The sequence below is a fragment of the Lithobates pipiens genome, unplaced genomic scaffold (assembly GCF_037356315.1).
Source record: "Lithobates pipiens isolate NorthernLeopardFrog02 unplaced genomic scaffold, aLitPip1_a1.2 Scaffold_22, whole genome shotgun sequence".
In the NCBI taxonomy this organism is placed as follows: Eukaryota; Metazoa; Chordata; class Amphibia; order Anura; family Ranidae; genus Lithobates; species Lithobates pipiens.
In genome coordinates this window covers 44,179,154-44,196,671 of record NW_027507784.1, presented here as the reverse complement: position 1 = coordinate 44,196,671, position 17,518 = coordinate 44,179,154, and the positions used below count along the sequence as shown (strand labels likewise).

General features: G+C 43.7%; 1 protein-coding gene across 3 annotated transcripts in view; it reads right to left on the bottom strand.

Annotated features, from left to right (window-relative positions):
* The window catches only part of LOC143923709 (uncharacterized), a 114,508-nt gene that overhangs the window by 70,952 nt on the left and 26,038 nt on the right, over positions 1-17,518 (bottom strand). The window lies entirely within an intron of this gene.

Sequence of the window (17,518 nt, the reverse complement as noted above, 5' to 3'; positions counted from 1 at the left end):
GTATGATGAGGATGGATGGATGAGTATGCTGAGTACGCTTATTGTTATTTTTTTTGTTTTTTGTTTTTACCAAAAATATGTAGAAGAATACATATCGGCCTAAACTGAGGAAAAAAATTAGCTTTTTTTTTTTTAATGGGAATATTTATTACAGCAAAAAATACAAAATATTGTGTTTTTTTTTTCAAAATTGTCGCTTTTTTTTTGTTTAAGGGCAAAAAATAAAAACCGCAGAGATGATCAAATATCACCAAAAGAAAAAGGACGTCAATTTTGTTTGCGTGCAATGTTGCACGACCGCGCAATTGTCAGTTAAAGCGCCGCAGTACCGAATCGCAAAAAAGTGCTCTGGTCTGGAAGGGGGTAAAATCTTCCGGGGCTGAAGCGGTTAAACAGCATATTGCTTTCAATGGGTGGTGCTGTGAAAAAGAATAATGCAGTTCAAAGTGGCCACCGTATGGCAATTATTGGGCTAAATCAAGTGGTGAGAAGGCAACATATTGCCTCCTCGCCGCCTCTTAAACAGCTCTGAAAAGCGATCCAAACATGGATCTTTTCAGAGTAGAAGCATGCACGGAAGTAAAGTGTTAAATCACTTCACAATACTGCCAACCAGTCCAACCAGGATGTCAATGAATGGAGATAAACAGTCTATGCTGACAGGTCAGCAGTCAGGCAATTGGAGACATATTCCACAAGTAGTTCACTGATAACAGAAGATAAGCACTTGACCCCCTTGCCCTCTCCCGCAGACGCTCATGCTCAGAGGTGTCCCTCCCAATGCAGAATTCACCAAGGAAAGGTGTGTAGTGACGTGGGACAGAATACTTCCCAGAGGAACTCTGTATGTTACACAGCCGCTCATCTCTAGGCCAGGGTACCACTTTAATTGTGTTCTTCCTCCAAACACAACGAGTCAAGTTAATGCCAAAGAGCCTCATTTTGGTCTCATCTGGCCACAGCACTTTCCCCCAATCCTTCTCTGAGGTTGGGTTCACACTTATGCCAATTGGATGTGGGTTTTTACCCGCACCCAATTCGCATAGCAGGAGATTGTGACCGACTCTCTATGGAGAGGATCCATTTCAAGTCCAAATTCAGTCAAAAAGTCGGGCTGAAATCGGCCCCTAAATGGACACGCACCGGATTCCTGCTGTGAGCTGCTGCATTCTATAGTGTGAACCCAGCCTGAACCATTTAGATGTTCATTGGCATGACTGTACATGTGCCTTCTTGAGGAGGGGGACGCGCCATGTTTGCAGGAAGAAAAATTCTGAATATGACCCTAATGCTCCATACACACAGTCAGACTTTCCGACGACAAAATCCATCTGATTTCTTTCCGACGGATTTTGGCCCAAAATTGTCTTGCATACACACGGTCGCACAAAGTTGTTGGAAAATCCGATCGCTCTGAACGCGGTGACGTAGAACATGTACGACGGGACTATAAACAGGCCAGTAGCCAATAGCTTTCGTCTCGTAATTTATTCTGAACACGCGTGGCACTTTGTCCGTTGGAACTGTCTATATGCGATCTGAATTTAGTCGATCAGATTTTGTTGTCGGAAAATTTTAGATCCAGATCGGACTTTGCATCATTGAGGGGCCAATGGATGGGGCCGTGTATTGTAAAATTTTAGATAAGAACATTCTTCCCTCAGCCAGAACCCTGAAGATAGGTCATGGATGGGTCTTGCAGCATGACAATGACCCAAAACATACTGCCAAAGCAACAAAGGAGTGGCTCAAGAAGAAACACATTAAGGTCATGGAGTCTCCAGACATGAATCCAATAGTAAATTTATGGAGGGAGCTGAAAGTTTGAGTTGCCAATAGACATGGGCGGCGTCAAAAAATTTGTTCCATTTCTTTCCGTAGGGGAAAAAAAAACTTTATTTCTGTACGAAATTCAGTTCGGATTCGTACGAAATACGAATTTTCATCAGAGTCGTAAACTGTTCGTTAAAATAACAAAAGTTCGTTATGATGAATTTATCATTATGAGGGGTTCCCACCTTTCCTGTGCTGGGCTGACTTCCTGTGATTGGTGAACAAAACACCAGTCAAGTTTCTGTTAATTTGCATCCAAAATTCCGAAATTTGTTAATGAAACTTTGTATGAAATTCGTAAGCATAGAAATTCCCATATTGTTCCCACCATCCCTGTGCTGTGCTGACTTCCTGGGTTTTTAACTTTTAGGTTCGTTAATTTTTCGTTAATTACAAATTTTCGTTATACATTTGTATCCGAAATTTCGTACGGAATTCGTATGCATAAAAATTCGTATTTCGGATTCGTATGAATTTCGTATGAATTTCGGGAAATTCGTACAAATTTTTGTTTCGTACAAAACTAATCGCACATGTCTAGTTGCCAAGTGACAACCAAGAAACCTTATGGATTTAGAGAAGATCTGTAAAAAAAAAAAAAAAGGAGTGGACCAAAATCCCTCCTAAGATGTGTGCAAACCTGGTCACCAACTACAAGAAACGCCTGACCTCTGTGCTTGACAACAAGGGTTTCTCCACCAAGTACTAAGTTGGGTTTTGCTTGTGTATCAAATACTTATTTTACTCACTGAACTACAACTCAATTTATAACATTTGTATTGTGTTCTGTCTGGATTTTTATTCTCTCTCTATCATTTAAAATACACCTATGATAAAAATTATAGATCATTAATTTCTGTGTAAGTGGGCAAATGTACAAAAATTTGCAAGAGATCAAATCATTATTTTCCCCACTGTATATGTCTGTCCTCCAATCCCCTAGACCAGGGGTCGCCAAACTTTCCAAACTACGGTAAGTGCCAGTTAACTGTCCTTCAGAGTTTATTGGGGCCGGACTCTACCCAGTGGAAGTAAACAATGCCTCATCATTGGTATTAGGGGGAGAAATAGTGCTCCATAGTTGGTATCAGTGGGAGTAATAGTGCCCTATTGTTGGTGTCATTGGGGGGAAAACTGCCCCATCATTGGTGTCCTCGGAAGTAAGAGTGCCCCATCATTGGTGTAATTGGGAGAACTGCCCCATCATTGGTGTCAGTGGGAGTAAGAGTGCTCCATAATTGGTGTCAGAGGAAGAAATGGTGCCCCATTGCTAGTGTCTGAGGGAGGAATAGTGCCTTATCATTGGTGTGCGTAGCGGTACCCCCGTAGGGGCTGCTAAGTGTTGTGGCCTACCTGTCACCCTGCCCAGCGCCCGGCATTCATTTCCCAGACACTTCAAGACAATGAACAGTCCAATAGCTTTGTTTTCGTGTTTTATTGAGGGTATAGAACTTGGATAGGTAAAGGAATATATGGGATGCCCAGTGAATTTTAGAACAATCAGTTGGAACAAACTATGTACACTCCCTGCACATATTACCACTTCAGTCTCCTCCAGCACTTTACTTGCTTGGAGACTATTTTTTTTCCTTCCTCCTGCACAACTCTTCACTCTCAGGATCAGCTAGCACAAAATGGTTAGGCCTGACTCTAAATCAGCCAGACCTTAGCAACCGCCCTTTGCAGGCAGGGACCGCAAGCCCCTATGGTGTAGCAAGAAAATAGAAAGTTCTGGTGCTAGCTGAGCCCAGTAACCCATCTTTAGGCCCTGCCAGCCCCCCTGGCTGCAGCTGCCTTTCTCCACTGCCCCTGACAACACAGTACACTCCACTGGCCCATCCTTGACTGCATGCTCCCAGTCCCCTCAAGCTTGCCTCCCCAGTCCTTCTGACTATGTTTGTCAATCACCAGCCCTCCTGGTGGCCACCAGTTGTTCCTCTCCTTGAAGACTTGCCCGGCAATGCTAGCTCCTGCTGTCCTCATCATCGGTCCTCCTGTGCCTCCTGTCCAGAAACTTCACGCTTTCTTTAAGGGCTCTGACTGCACCCGAGCCCTGGGCCTAAGGTCAAGCCCCCAGACTGGGGAGCTCCCTCAAAGGCCCCGAAAGCCTAGCACTTCATCTTCAAGCTCTGAACAACTCCAACGACTCCTCCCTAGCTGGGCTGACCCCAGGTACTTAAGGAGGCCTGGCCCCTGCCAATCCAAGTTGGGGATTGGTCAGGGCTCCTTAGAATACCCCAGCCAGCTCCACCTCTTCTTCTCTCTTTCTAGTACCTTTCAGAAGGTTCTAGAAAGAAAAGGGAGGTCTGAGTGATGCTGCCTGTAAATCACCAGCTGCTATTCTGAGCCACTCCCAGCCCAAATCAAAACAAACAGGCCTGGCTGTCGCCCAGGCCTGCCTAAATTTACCTTACCTATCACACAAAAAAAAACTATTCTAGCACCTACCTAAGTAGAGGGTGCTACATGTGAATGCTAGGAATGGAGCTCCATTGTTGGTATCAGTGGAAGGAATGGTGCCCCATCGTTGGTGTCAGTCTGAGGCAGGGGTAGGGAACCTTTTTGGATGAGAGAGCCATGAACGCCACATATTTTAAAATGTAATTATGCGAGAGCCATACAATATGTTTAAAACAAATTTTTTTTTTTTTTTTGATTAATCGACTAATTTCAATTATAACTGTAATATCCACGTCATCTCCCCCACTCTAATATCCACATCTCCCCTACGATTGTCTGCTTGCTTACCACTACACAGGTAGGCAGATCCACGAGCAGTTGAGGCACGTGATGATGACGTCAGCGCGCCGCTCACCTAGGCCGCTGTCGGGTGTACCAAGATGGCCGCAGCTCCGGATCTAGGCCGAAGCTGCGGCCTTTCCTATGGGCTCAATCCACGGATCGGCACACTACGCAATCCGCGGATTGAGAGGTGAGAGCCAGATGCAGCCATCAAAAGAGCCACATCTGGCTCGAGAGCCATAGGTTCCCTACCCCTGGTCTGAGGCAATATTTCTCAACTTCAGTCCTCAAGGCGCCCCAACAGGTCATGTTTTCAGACTCTCCATTATTTTGCACAGGTGATTTGATAAGTTTCACTGCCTTAGTAACTACCACAGCTGTTTCACCTGAGGGAAATCCTGAAAACATGACCTGTTGGGGCGCCTTGAGGACTGGAGTTGAGAAACACTGCTCTGAGGAATAGTGTCCCTTCATTGGTATCAGTGGGAGGAATAGTGCCCCATCATTGGTGTGAATGCTAGGAATGGTTCCCCTTTGCGCCTTTTCTGGAGTCATTGGCAAAGGTAAGCAAATAGCTGCATCTGGCCCTCTGGGCCGCAGTTTGGAGACCACTGCCCTAGACAAAAAGGAGCAATTAACCTGTAGCAGTGCAGGCACAGCCTCACTGCAAGGGAAAACTTTTTTTTGGCCAGAGATTTGTTTTGTTCCTGGTCTGAGGTATGGATCACTAATAAAAATAAACTAAAGAGGTGTATTTATTTTTTTAATTGCAGAGCGAATCATTTAGCAAAACAGCATATACATTCATTCTGTGCAACTGGGGGGCAAAATTGCATAAGCAATTTTCTTGTCCTTTGTGAATGTTATTCATTCACAAAGAATAGAGTGAATCAGGAAAATACAGCATTATAGATGAATTTGGCAACCATAGTAAATATGTATTTATTCACGAACACAGCCACCGTCTAACAGGAAGTCGGATTACAGCAGGAAATTGGAGATTTGAGGGAAGCTGGGAGCAACACAAAGTACTTGTTCTACAGTATGTTAAGAATACACAGTGGAATAGAATTATTATTATTTTTTTAAACCAGAGTTTATTGCCACTTTAATTCTTGTTACTACAACAGCAGATTGCAATGTGATTATTTTTTATTTTTTATGGGGCATGGCTGTACTTTACCGTTCTGGAGTCCAAGTCGCTGCATATTAAACAGCGCGCCTCTGTAACCTCTGACTCTCTTTCTGAGTAAATAATTAGCTCTGTTTCTTATCTAGGTGAAACTAACAATAAAGGTCGGTTCACACTGGCCCGACATACGCTCCGGCTTCGAAAACCATGACATGTATGAGTTATGTACAACATTTTGAAACCAATAATAAACAACCGCGGCCATTATTATCCAAACACTTGTCTTCTTGTCTTATTTCAAAAGTTATTGAAAAAAAAATTCCGGCCTGCTGTCCCAAGACAGGAAAAGGGAGAGGGCAGTTTCTTGCCCCCCCTTTTCCTCATGGGAGAGCGGCTGGATCAGCAGTTTCAAGTTCCCCCGCAGAGCCTGTGGCCAGCGGGGAAACAGCTGTTAGTCACATGTTTTTGAGGAGAGGTACAGGTGACCCCTCTTCATGACATGTGAAAAGCCCGGGAAGAACTGGTTTAAACCAGTTTTCTTGGGGTTATAAAAAGGGGGTTCCGCTGAGGGGGCTCATTCGCCACAGAAGAAAAGCTGTGGTGTTCTCTCCCCTCCCTCCCTCCCTCCCTATAAAATAAATTTGTATTTAATTGTATTTTAATTCTGTATGGTTATGTTAATTTATTCTGTCGCGGTTGTTGTTATGTGGTAAGTCACCTTTGCAAAAAAAAAAATAATAATAATAAAATAAAAAATATTTAATAATAATAATACTGAAGTATAATAGCAAAGGGGGACAAGTTATTAAGACTTTTAATTATAGTGTTCAAATATGTGCTACCTGAGCCGTAGTGACTAGGTTAGCTTTAAGTTTATTGGATGAGGTTTGTTGTGATATGTACTACATGCCCCTTTTGGGGATTTTGTGTTGCTGCCTGAGCCGTAGTGACTGGGCTAGCTTTAAGTTTATTGGATGAGTTTTGATGAGTTATGTACAACATTTTGAAACCAATAACAAACAACCGCGGCCATTATTATCCAAACACTTGTCTTCTTGTCTTATTTCAAAAGTTATTGAAAAAAAAATTCCGGCCTGCTGTCCCATGAGAGCCATCTCAACTGGTCGCCCCCCCCTCAAGATTCCTACCAGACTCAAAGGGCCTGGTATGGTCCGATGAAAGTCGGATCCCGTTCATTAAAGTCGTATGGAAGCCGGACATGAAGCTGTAGGGCAAGGCCGGATCTGAAGCCGACTGACTTACATGTCAGAGCAGTGTGAGCCCGGCATTATACTGCAAGCCTGACAAGAAAACATAACCTATAATGAGGAAGAATGAACACACAAGAAATGAACATACAGTAGAATTTTCTTCATTTATGTAGCACCACTCTGGTACCCTCAAGGAAGGATAGCTCCTCTAGAGGCAAGGGCTGAGTCCATGGCTATAATTGGGCGCCAGTCGCTTTTGTCTTTTTTTAATCACCTCCAGATCGCTGCACGCCAATATACATCCTAACTTTGAAGAGGGATATCTTTGTTATGGTAGCAGCTAGCTGCCATAACCCCGGTATCCTCTTCTTCGGTGGGAAGTACGGTATCCAAAAATAGTGGTCTCTGCCGCAGATTCACCGCAAGATCACTTTTAGTGCCCCCGCAGCGCTCCAGTGCCCTCCGCCGCTTACCGGAGCCGTCATCGGCGGCGGAAGCGATTGGATCCTTCTTCCTGCTAGGCATGGAGACGAGTGAGGGGAGGATGGCCCCACCTGTCTCCATACTGTTGCAGGGTGGAAGCGACGTCAAAACGTCACTTCTGGCCACAGCTCTTAAAGGGCCTTTTATTAATTTTTATTGCATTTCAGTGTTAAATGTGAGATCTGGGGGTCAAAAAGACCTCAGATCTCGTATTAAGAGGCCCTGTCATGCTTTTTTTCTATTACAAGGGATGTTTACATTCCTTGTAATAGGAATAAAAGTGTCACTTTTTTTTCTCAAAAGAACAGTGTAAAAATAAAAAATAAAAGGTAAAATAAATAATAAAAAAATAAAAAGTTTAAACCGTCCCGCTGAGCTCACATGCAGAAGCGAACACATACGTGAGTAGTGCCCGCATATGAAAACAGTGTTTAAACTACACATGTGAGGTATAGTCATGATCTGTAGAGCGAGAGCAATAATTCTAGCTATAGACCTCCTCTGTAACTCAAAACATGCAACCTGTAGAATTTTTTAAATGTCTCCTATGGAGATTAAGGGTAAAAAACAAAAATTTCGCCATTCCACGAGTGGGCGCAATTTTAAAGCGTGACATGTTGGGTATTGAAATGGATATTTTGATGATAGGCAACTCCTATCCTCATATTGATTAGTGGTTCCAAATTAATAACTACCGCAGTAGGGAACAGACACAAAAGATACGCTCAGCATCTTTCCAAATAACCGTTCTCCTTTATTATGACGCATGTGAAGGTTTTTATACACATGATTACGTAGGTATCACATTAATATTACAATTGTACGTTTATGGTAACAAAGGGCGTTACATAGGCAGGCTAATTCTAATCAGAACTCGAAAGAATGCAAAACATGTACTGAAAACATTATTAGTGCCGTGTGCACAGTGAGGGAATCGTGCAATACATATAAAATAGAATACAATTATATACAGAACCTACAAATTTCCATTACAGTACCAATTTACTCGGCGTAACATTATCTTTCACAATATGAAAATAATTGGGCTAACTTTATTGCTGTCTTATTTTTTAATTAAAAAAAGTGTATTTTTTCCAAAAAAGTGCGCTTGTAAGACCGCTGCGCAAATACGGTGTTACAAAAAGTATTGCAACGACCGCCATTTTATTCTCTAGGGTGTTAGAAAAAAAATGTATAATGTTTGGGGGTTCGAAGTAATTTTCTAGCTAGCGGCTGAGAAAGGGTTAAAACCAGTGCTACAGCAGCACTATGCCGTTTGAGAATCATCATTCTAGTCTTCGTAATAAATCTACTTTTAATCCCTTAGGCTGGGTTCACACTGCTGCGGGGGGAGATCCGGATGTGATTCGCACAGCAAATCACATCCGATCTCCGTAGCAATGCGAGTTCAGCCATACAGATAGTATGGCTGAATTCGCAGCGCTCCCGCAGCAAACTCGCACGGGACCCTTTTTTGGGTCCGCAACAGAATCGGATGGGGGTTCACACCATGCGATCCGATTCCTGTGCGAGTCGGCAGATCGCACTGCGTTATGCCGACGGATCTGGGGGTGTCATTAACATAACATTGACACTCCCAGCCGTCCGCATAGGGCAGTGTGAACTGCCGGCGGGAGGTGTGCGATGCGGGTAAACGCCTCGGATTCGCGGCGTTCCCGCATCGCTATAGTGTGAACCCGGCCTTAAACACGGACCACGTGACATTAGCCGTGACGTCACCCGCTTGTCTATAACGCTGATCCATGCATGGATATCGATTGTATTTGTTTAAAATCTCGCCTACAACTCGGCACTGGAGATCAGTGCCATATCATGTGAGTGTATCATTTTACTGTACTTTTCTAATAAACTTTTGAAACGGAGAGCACTAGATATTGTCCTCTTATGCTTTCATGTGGAATTATGCTGATATATGGGATATGAGAAGGATTAACTCCCGGAGCACCCCTGTCTGAATGCTGATGCCTGTGATTTCAGGCACTTGTGGACTCTTGAAGCTTATCTTACCTATCCTACATTTCATTTAAAATAACTTTTAAATATTTCTGTTAATATTATTTTTGTGGAGTTTTCTTTATCTGCGCTGTACTGTTGTTTTTTAAATGCTTGTTATACTCACTGTGGAACCTAATGGGTTAATCTTCCGCATTGTGTAAAAAGACAGTTTGATCCTGTCTTCTCTGATCCTTCCCTTCTTCCACAGCCCCCCAACCCATATACTGATAGTACAGAGCCTTGGGAGCACTCTGCACATGCTCAGTTTGGTATGAATTGCTAGAGGTTTTTTTTTTTTTTCTCGGGAGAGTACATGTGATCAGCACAGGGCAATCAGCACTGTACAGACAGAGGGTCAGGGATCCTGCAACCTCACAACACAGAGTAGCATGAAAACTCTTCCTACAAGCTTTAACCAGACAAAAAAAAAAAAAAGATACAATCAGCGCAATCCTTAAAACCAATTAAACTAAATGAATATGCCAGCTGAACACCCAGAAAATTAATGGAAAGCCATGCAGGGTACGGCATCCAGCAAGACACCACATCTGCATGTCTTAGAACAGTTCCTAACACAAGTTGTAACAAACTCCTTTACTTTCTCTACAGTCACTTCTTGTAGGTTCTCAGCCCACTGAGCTCCCGGTCTCTCTCACGAGACTTGCTTATTCACTGCCACCAAATCCCTTGAGCTCCTCCAATCTTCACTGTAGTATCTCCCTCAAGCGTCACCCTGCTTGATCCCTGGCTTGGCGCACAAGGCTGCTCTGCAAGCGTCACCTCTGCTGGTTGGGTCCCTGGCTTGATACCCGCTGAAGTTTCCCGATTCCTCACCGTCCCCGGATGGCGAGAATACTGCTCCGGTACTTGCTTCAGCTAGTCACAGTGGTCCCTGGTAAGAAGGTGGTTGGTCCCAGCTTCCCCTCTACCTCTGAGCACCACAGGTTCTCTGGCCGGCAGAACTGTCACTTTTGGTTGGACTGCAAACCGCAATCCCAACCCTAAGCTGTTCTCTTGCTTCTGGATAGGCCCTCAGATAGCCTAGCAGCCAGATGTGCCCGGGATAGGCCCAAACTCCAGCCTAGCAGCCCGGGCAGTACAACACACGTCCACCCAGACAGCCATCCAGGTGACACAGAACACCGATCACCTGACTCCACCAAAATATATAGGTTCTCCCAGCAGTCCAAAAGATCCAAAAACACCCCTGCCCATTGGGTGAGATACTCCATATACTCCTAATCTGACCCTGCTTTGCCCTTGTCTTATCTAATGCCACCAGGTACCCAGCTACCTAGTGACAAAAGAGAGAAAGAAGTGCAGCAATTCTAGACTTAGGTTGAACTCAATTGATCCCTAACAATGAAAAATTTAAAAGCTGGATCTCAAATTTTCCGACAACAAAATCTGTTGTCAGAAATTCAGATCGTGTGTACATAATTCCGATGCACAAAATTCCACGCATGCTCAGAATCAAGCCAAAGAGCCGCACTGGCTATTGAAGTTAATTTTTCACAGCTCATCGTACGTCCCCGCGTTCTTGACGTTTGGAATTTCCAACAACATTTGTGCGACCGCGTGTATGCAAGACAAGTTTGAACCAACATCCGTCAGCAATAAATCCACGGTTTGGTTGTCGGAAAATTCCGATCGTCTGTATGCGGCATTAGACTAGGATGCCATTAAAGTTCATGTGTGTGTAAAGGCAGGCGTCCCAATACTTATGGTAATATAGTGTATGTAGACACCACATATCAGTGATTTGCATGTACATAGAATACATTGTTTACATTTTTGAATAAGGATTGTACTGTTTTTACACATACTGTATGTGTGATTTCTCATATAATGTCCCATCTGTTTGTCCCTGCCCTTGTCGGGTGGTAAAGGGAGTCCAATTTGTATTTTGATTTGGGATGGCATCCACGGAGAAATAGATAAGTAGATTGGGTGATTCCACTTTGCCCTGTACTTTTTTTTTTTTTTTTGCCATCTGTATCCGATTGGGGAGTTGTGTCCCATAAACAGGAAGTGAGAGGAAATCCCTCCAAAGATAGGAATCCTGGCGTGTCTATTCCTGTTCTGATGTCAACCCATGTGTGATTTTCTTTCACTTTCCCTCTCAGTCATAGCAGTAAACAGTACTTCGTATTCCCATCGCACGCGTTCCTGGATGCGCTCTTGGATTTGGGTGCTACAGCAACAACCAGCTGGATACAGGTTCCAGTCACGGGGGAAGATATTTGCCAGCACATCATGGAAGGACACAAATAGCATCCAAACGGGTGATTTATTGCATGATCACAACACAAGGATAGTGCAACGTTTCGGAGCCGCGCAGGGCCCCTTAGTCAGTTAGTTAAGCCTGACAAAGGGGCCCTTCGCGGCTCCGAAACCTTGCACTATCCTTGTGTTGTGATCATGCAAAAAATCACCCGTTTGGACGCTATTTGTGTCCTTCCATGGTGTGCTGGCAAATATCTTCACCATAGCAGTAAACAGGACACACAGAGAGGGTGACCCTCCTAACAGGAGCACAGACAGCAATAATAACCTTGTAGGGGTTCCAATCTATTTCTACTCTGTCCAAAACTAAAAAAAAAGTTTTGCCTTTAGTTACACTGTAACATATAATACAGCAACATCATGGATTCATCATTGTACTTATCACCGGTTAACAATAAATAAAAAAATAAAAAAACAGATGTGTGTTGGGCCGTGTACATGCTGGGTAATCAGGCCCCAAGATTGCTAGGCGTTTAGCCCATATGAGTCCAATCACAAAATTTGTGAGCCCCAGGAGACATGGGTGCAGCATCCTAGTTGCAGCCTAAAGCCTCGTGCACATGATCGGATTGTTGGCCAACAAATCCATGGACTTTTGTCCAAAGGGCGTTGGCCCAAACTTGTGTTGCATAGACACAGCCACACAATTGTTGGCCAACAATTAATTATTAACATAGTGACGTACTACGTTGTTGTTCAGCTCTTTAGCGCCACCCTTTGGGCTCCTTCTGCTAATTTCGCGTTAGTAGAAGTTTGGTGAGTGTTGATTCGTGCTTTTGTTTTTCAGTTTGTTTCTGAATGGCCGTTCGTCAACCAGACATGTTGCGGAATCGGAGGAGATAACGTGTTATTTATTATTGGCCTTGGAGTTATTGCTTTGACATTATTTTTTTGGTTGAATAATAATGATTTGATTTGGTATATTTTCTATATTTTTGGATGCATAGAACACACTTTTTGGTGAAGCTTTGTTGGCAGATAGCATGTCTAATTTTATTTGTTTTCTTTTTTTAATGCACATTTTTTAATGTGTAGAATAATACTTGGCTATGTGTTTTACTTCAAATGAAAGTTTGGGAGTAGGCAGTTACATTTTATAAAATACAAAATTGACAAGGGACACCGATATAGTTGCATCTTTGATCTTAAAAACAACGGAATAATTGTGTTGTGGTAACTTGCCCAAATAAAAAAAAAACATAATAATATTATTCTTGATATCACTAGAAAAAAAAAGCCTTTGAAAATTAGTTTGCAATAATCCATCAGGATCACCAGCAAAGCAGCTTCATTATTATCCCATTAAAGAAGAGGAGAATTGTGCGCTGCATTTCGAGATTTCATAATTTGCCGCATCACAAAGGTTAATTCTTCATTATGAACGCTAGTTTACAAGACGTTTACAAGCGTGTTTGTACTTTGGACTTTTGTACGACGGACTTGTGTGCACACGCTCGGAAAATCCGGCAACATACATTTGTCCGTGGAAAATTGGAAAACCTGCTAGCCAACATTTCTTGGCGGAAAGTCTGACAACAATTGTCCAATGGAGCGTACACACGGTCGGACTTACCGCCAACAGCCTGTCATCACATATTTCCCGTCGGAAAGTCCGATCTAGTGTACGAGGTTTTAGTCTATGGCAGGCTGAAATATGCTCCAGCTAGAAGCTCTATTCGGTGGTAGTTGTGTTTAGGGCCCTACATGTTCAGGAACATATGTCCAGAAAGCAGAGTACCTGGCATACATCCCTGAATGCAAATAATGATAACCGCAAGTGTAGCCAGGTGCTGGGCTACAACAATATGGAGAAAGAGACATTTCCTTTCATTCTTCTCTTCCTCTACTGAGATACTGAGATTTTGCTGCACCATTCTCCTCCAGCAGGGGGAAAGCTAAAGCCAAGCGAGCCCATAGACTTCCAGGCAGAGCGCTAAGAATTCTGGGAGTTGTATTCTGAGACAACAGCCATATAATGGGATTGAAGGTCTCTTTACACTGTAATTCCCAAGAAACACTGGGGCAAGGAGGAGGAGTAGAGCTGCTTTTCTGAGCGTGCTCAGCTTGGTTCTTCCACTTGGAGCCAAGGGACCTGAGGGGAGCACATTTGCTGCATATTGACCAGACTGCTGAGGGGCCGGACCAGTGAAGACACCTTAGGCCAGTGATGGCGAACCTTGGCACTCCAGATGTTTTGGAACTACAATTCCCAGGATACTCATCTATACTGCAGAGTGCATGAAAATCATGGGAAATGTAGTTCCAAAACATCTGGGGTGCCAAGGTTCACCATCACTGCCTTAGGCAGTGCAGCACAGACTGCAGCGATCACATCTGGGAGACCAGAGCTTCCTCTCACACTCTGTTTCCCACCGCAGAATCTCCGGAATCATTCCATGGAGAGGCCGAGGGGGCCAGCCTTCTACACTGAGAGATCACTGTAGCATCCCAGGGACTCGTGAGAGGGCTATTCTCCCACTGCTGATACTGCTAGCAGGCACTGAGCCACTGAGAGAAAGACACCAAGCATACCCAATTCATGCCAAACCCATACAGCACTCTATACCACACTTATTCCAAACCTATAATGTACCTACACAGGTTACCCGGGACTGTCGTTAAGTGCACTGACACTTGTAAAGAGCCCCACAATAGCCGACAGAAGAACTTCCCAAAGGATTGCCCATCTCATAATAATTATTCTCCACTCCATCCTCCTTTTCTTTTGGACAATGCATACCCAGTTGGTGTAAGACTAGCATCGCTGCCATAAAAGCACTCTAGCAGTATAGTTCCAGCACTCAGTAGACTAAACTTGAATACTGCTCACTGCTGCACTTGAGGTGACCTTGCTACCATTATTCTGATCATCTTATGCCTATTCCTTATCGTTAATCGCTTTGTATGCTAAATTGTGTTATTTGTTAGTCCATTTTATGCTTGCCTGCTACCAACCATATTGAGTGACACTATATTGTAAGTTTTGACTTTACTACATGGTTTGGTTCTTGTTTTAATTGATCTAACACTACTGTTGGGCACTGAGTATTACTTTCAGTGATTTCCTGTGATATTGCATGTTGGTTCACTCAACCTCGTGTGTCAGAGGGGCTGAGGTTCTTGAGAAGGTTGAGGCAAAGAACAGAAGACCCGTCCTCTCCAGTGGCTCCAATAGAGGTAGATACACTTGGTACTAGGACTGAAACAACTAATCGATTAATCGACATCTAAACGATTATGAAATTAATCGATTACTATAAGTGAAAGTACTAATGTGCACAACCCTAAATTACTATCCCTCTCAAGCTAAACTAATAAAAAAAAACAAAAAAAACTAACGGGAAGCTGCCAACATAAATAATGATCTTGACATTAACTGTTAAATGAATAAAAAATTATGTAGCGCTACCTGTTTTCATATCAATAAATAAATCAATAAATATCACCTAACTTGATCAAAATACAACATAAATGAGAAAAAAATGTGCAAACTCAATAAGTAGTGCATAATAAATAAATATTAAAGTGACTATAGTGCAAAAACTGCATAGACTATGCGATACTAATCGACACTCAAATAGCTGTGCAAAGTGAAAAAATGGATAAACAGTCCCAATCCAAAATATCAATATGGTCCATCCAAGAAAATTTCCAGTGAAAAATTATCCAGTGCTATCCAAACAGTGGTATTCCAATCGTGACAGTCTTTGCAATCATGCAATGTGTAAACAAGTGCAGGCAAACTCCACAATTCAAATGCCCCACCTTCAGTGCTTAATGGTGCACCCCCTTGTTTCCCCCAGCCTCTCATCTCAATTCGAGACCCCTAAGGGTCATATGCGCTTAGCAAAAGAAAGTTGCTGGCTCTTCTATATATGGCACACTCATCCATCAAGTACAGTATGTCAGACCATAGGGAAAAAGAAGGGGACTCTCATGTGTAGTATTCACGAATATTTAATAAGAAATAAAATACACACTTACATTTAAAATCACTGTAGCGCTTGTAAACAAAGAGACTTCCAGTCTCGGCCGCAACCGGAAGTGACGAATACAACACCTGGCTCCTCCCTTACTATTTTCATAATCGATTAATCGGCCAGTAACATAATGGGGTTAAAAAAAAAAAACTAAAATCGCTACTGTAAATACCACTTTCACAATTCTACAGTTAAAAAAATTGAACCCCTTACAGTAGTGATTATCTGCTTTTTGTTGTAGCATAAAGGGCTACTTTGGGGCGCATGCGCGGCTTTGAACAGGATGGATGCCTGAGTCTTTAGCTCCGCTCCGTCCGGGACTTTCGTTCAACCCCGAGGGCCATAAACACTTTGTACGGCACCTTCTTTATCACCTCTTGAGCTGCGGAACCTCGGTGCATGCCGGCGAAGAAGAAAAAAGCACGGGGCATCGTTTAAAAGACCCTCACGCAATGCCTCCTCCGTTCGCAGGAGCAATCCAGCATGGCGCAAGATGGCGCCGACAGGAGAAGTCTCTCCCCGGGTCCCGCCACCTCACCACGGCCATCGTGGACCCCCTCTCTCACTCCTACTTCTAATTGTGCGTACCCTGGTTCTCTCTCCAAAGCGGATCTCGAGGACAGCCTAGAGACTATGTATAATAGGCTAGCATCTAAATTTCAATCTGAACTGCATAAAACCTCTCATGCCCTGTCTCAGGAGATCTCAGTCCTGGGAGCCAGAACGGAGAGATTAGAGACAAAACATGATGAGCTAGCCATTGCACATAATGATCTCAGCAGGGAGCATGAAGCACTATCCTCTGCTTTTAAACTGATTCAAACTCAAATCGAAGACCTCAACAACAGAAACAGGCGCAACAATCTACGCCTCCGTGGAATTCCTGAGTCTGAGACCGAGCTCATTCCTGCGGTTATCAGACTGTTCAAATCCCTGCTTCCTGACTATGACTCAAACATGTTTAAATGTGACCGCATTCACAGAGCTCTCCGTCCCAAACCCCCAGAGGACAAACCCCCTAGGGATATCATCCTTTGCATGAAGGACTTTCTGGTTAAGGAGGAATATCTGAGAGCTGCCCGAAATAAGCAGAGGATAACCCTCGATGACCATTACATCCAGATTTTCCCAGATATTGCTCCGGCAACTTTGGAAAGGAGAAGGGGCCTGAAAGAGATCACCACAGCTTTGCAAACAGCCCGCATTAGGTACCGTTGGGGATTCCCATTCCGCCTAGTGATCCCCCACAATGGCACGACCTATTCCGCCACCACTGTCTTAGAAGGACAGGAGATCCTGGTAAAGCTTGGCCTTCTGGATGCTGCTGGGATTCGCAGGCTACCCTCCACCCCCAGAGCTACACCTATATGGCAAACACCCCCGACCAGGAGAGACAGACGTAGGATCCGGTATGATGTAGGCGATCGCGTGGAAGACAGCCCTCGTTAACTGTTCCATACCCCGGCTCATCTCAGGTTTGGTATGCAGCTAGCATAGACTTCCCAGAGGAACATTACATCTTGTTTTTCTCAAGATTTTTTATTTATTTTTTTATGCAATTTTTTGCTCTTCCCTCTGGGATTTTACCTGTCCCTAGGAGCTGTGCTGTGGCTCCCCCTCCCAGTGGTCGGTTGCTTCTCTGGTGGGTGCTATCTACCATTGCGCAACCTTACTGGGTAAGAGACCTTGTTGTCTCGGTTTATGACTTTTTCTCTGGTTTGGGAACGCTCTCCCACAAGTTCCCACCTCTTCCACTAATGTTGATCCCCAAGGCTATGTTAGAGGCTGGGATCGTTTTTTCAGTTGTTATTTTTATCCTTCCACTTTTTCTTGTT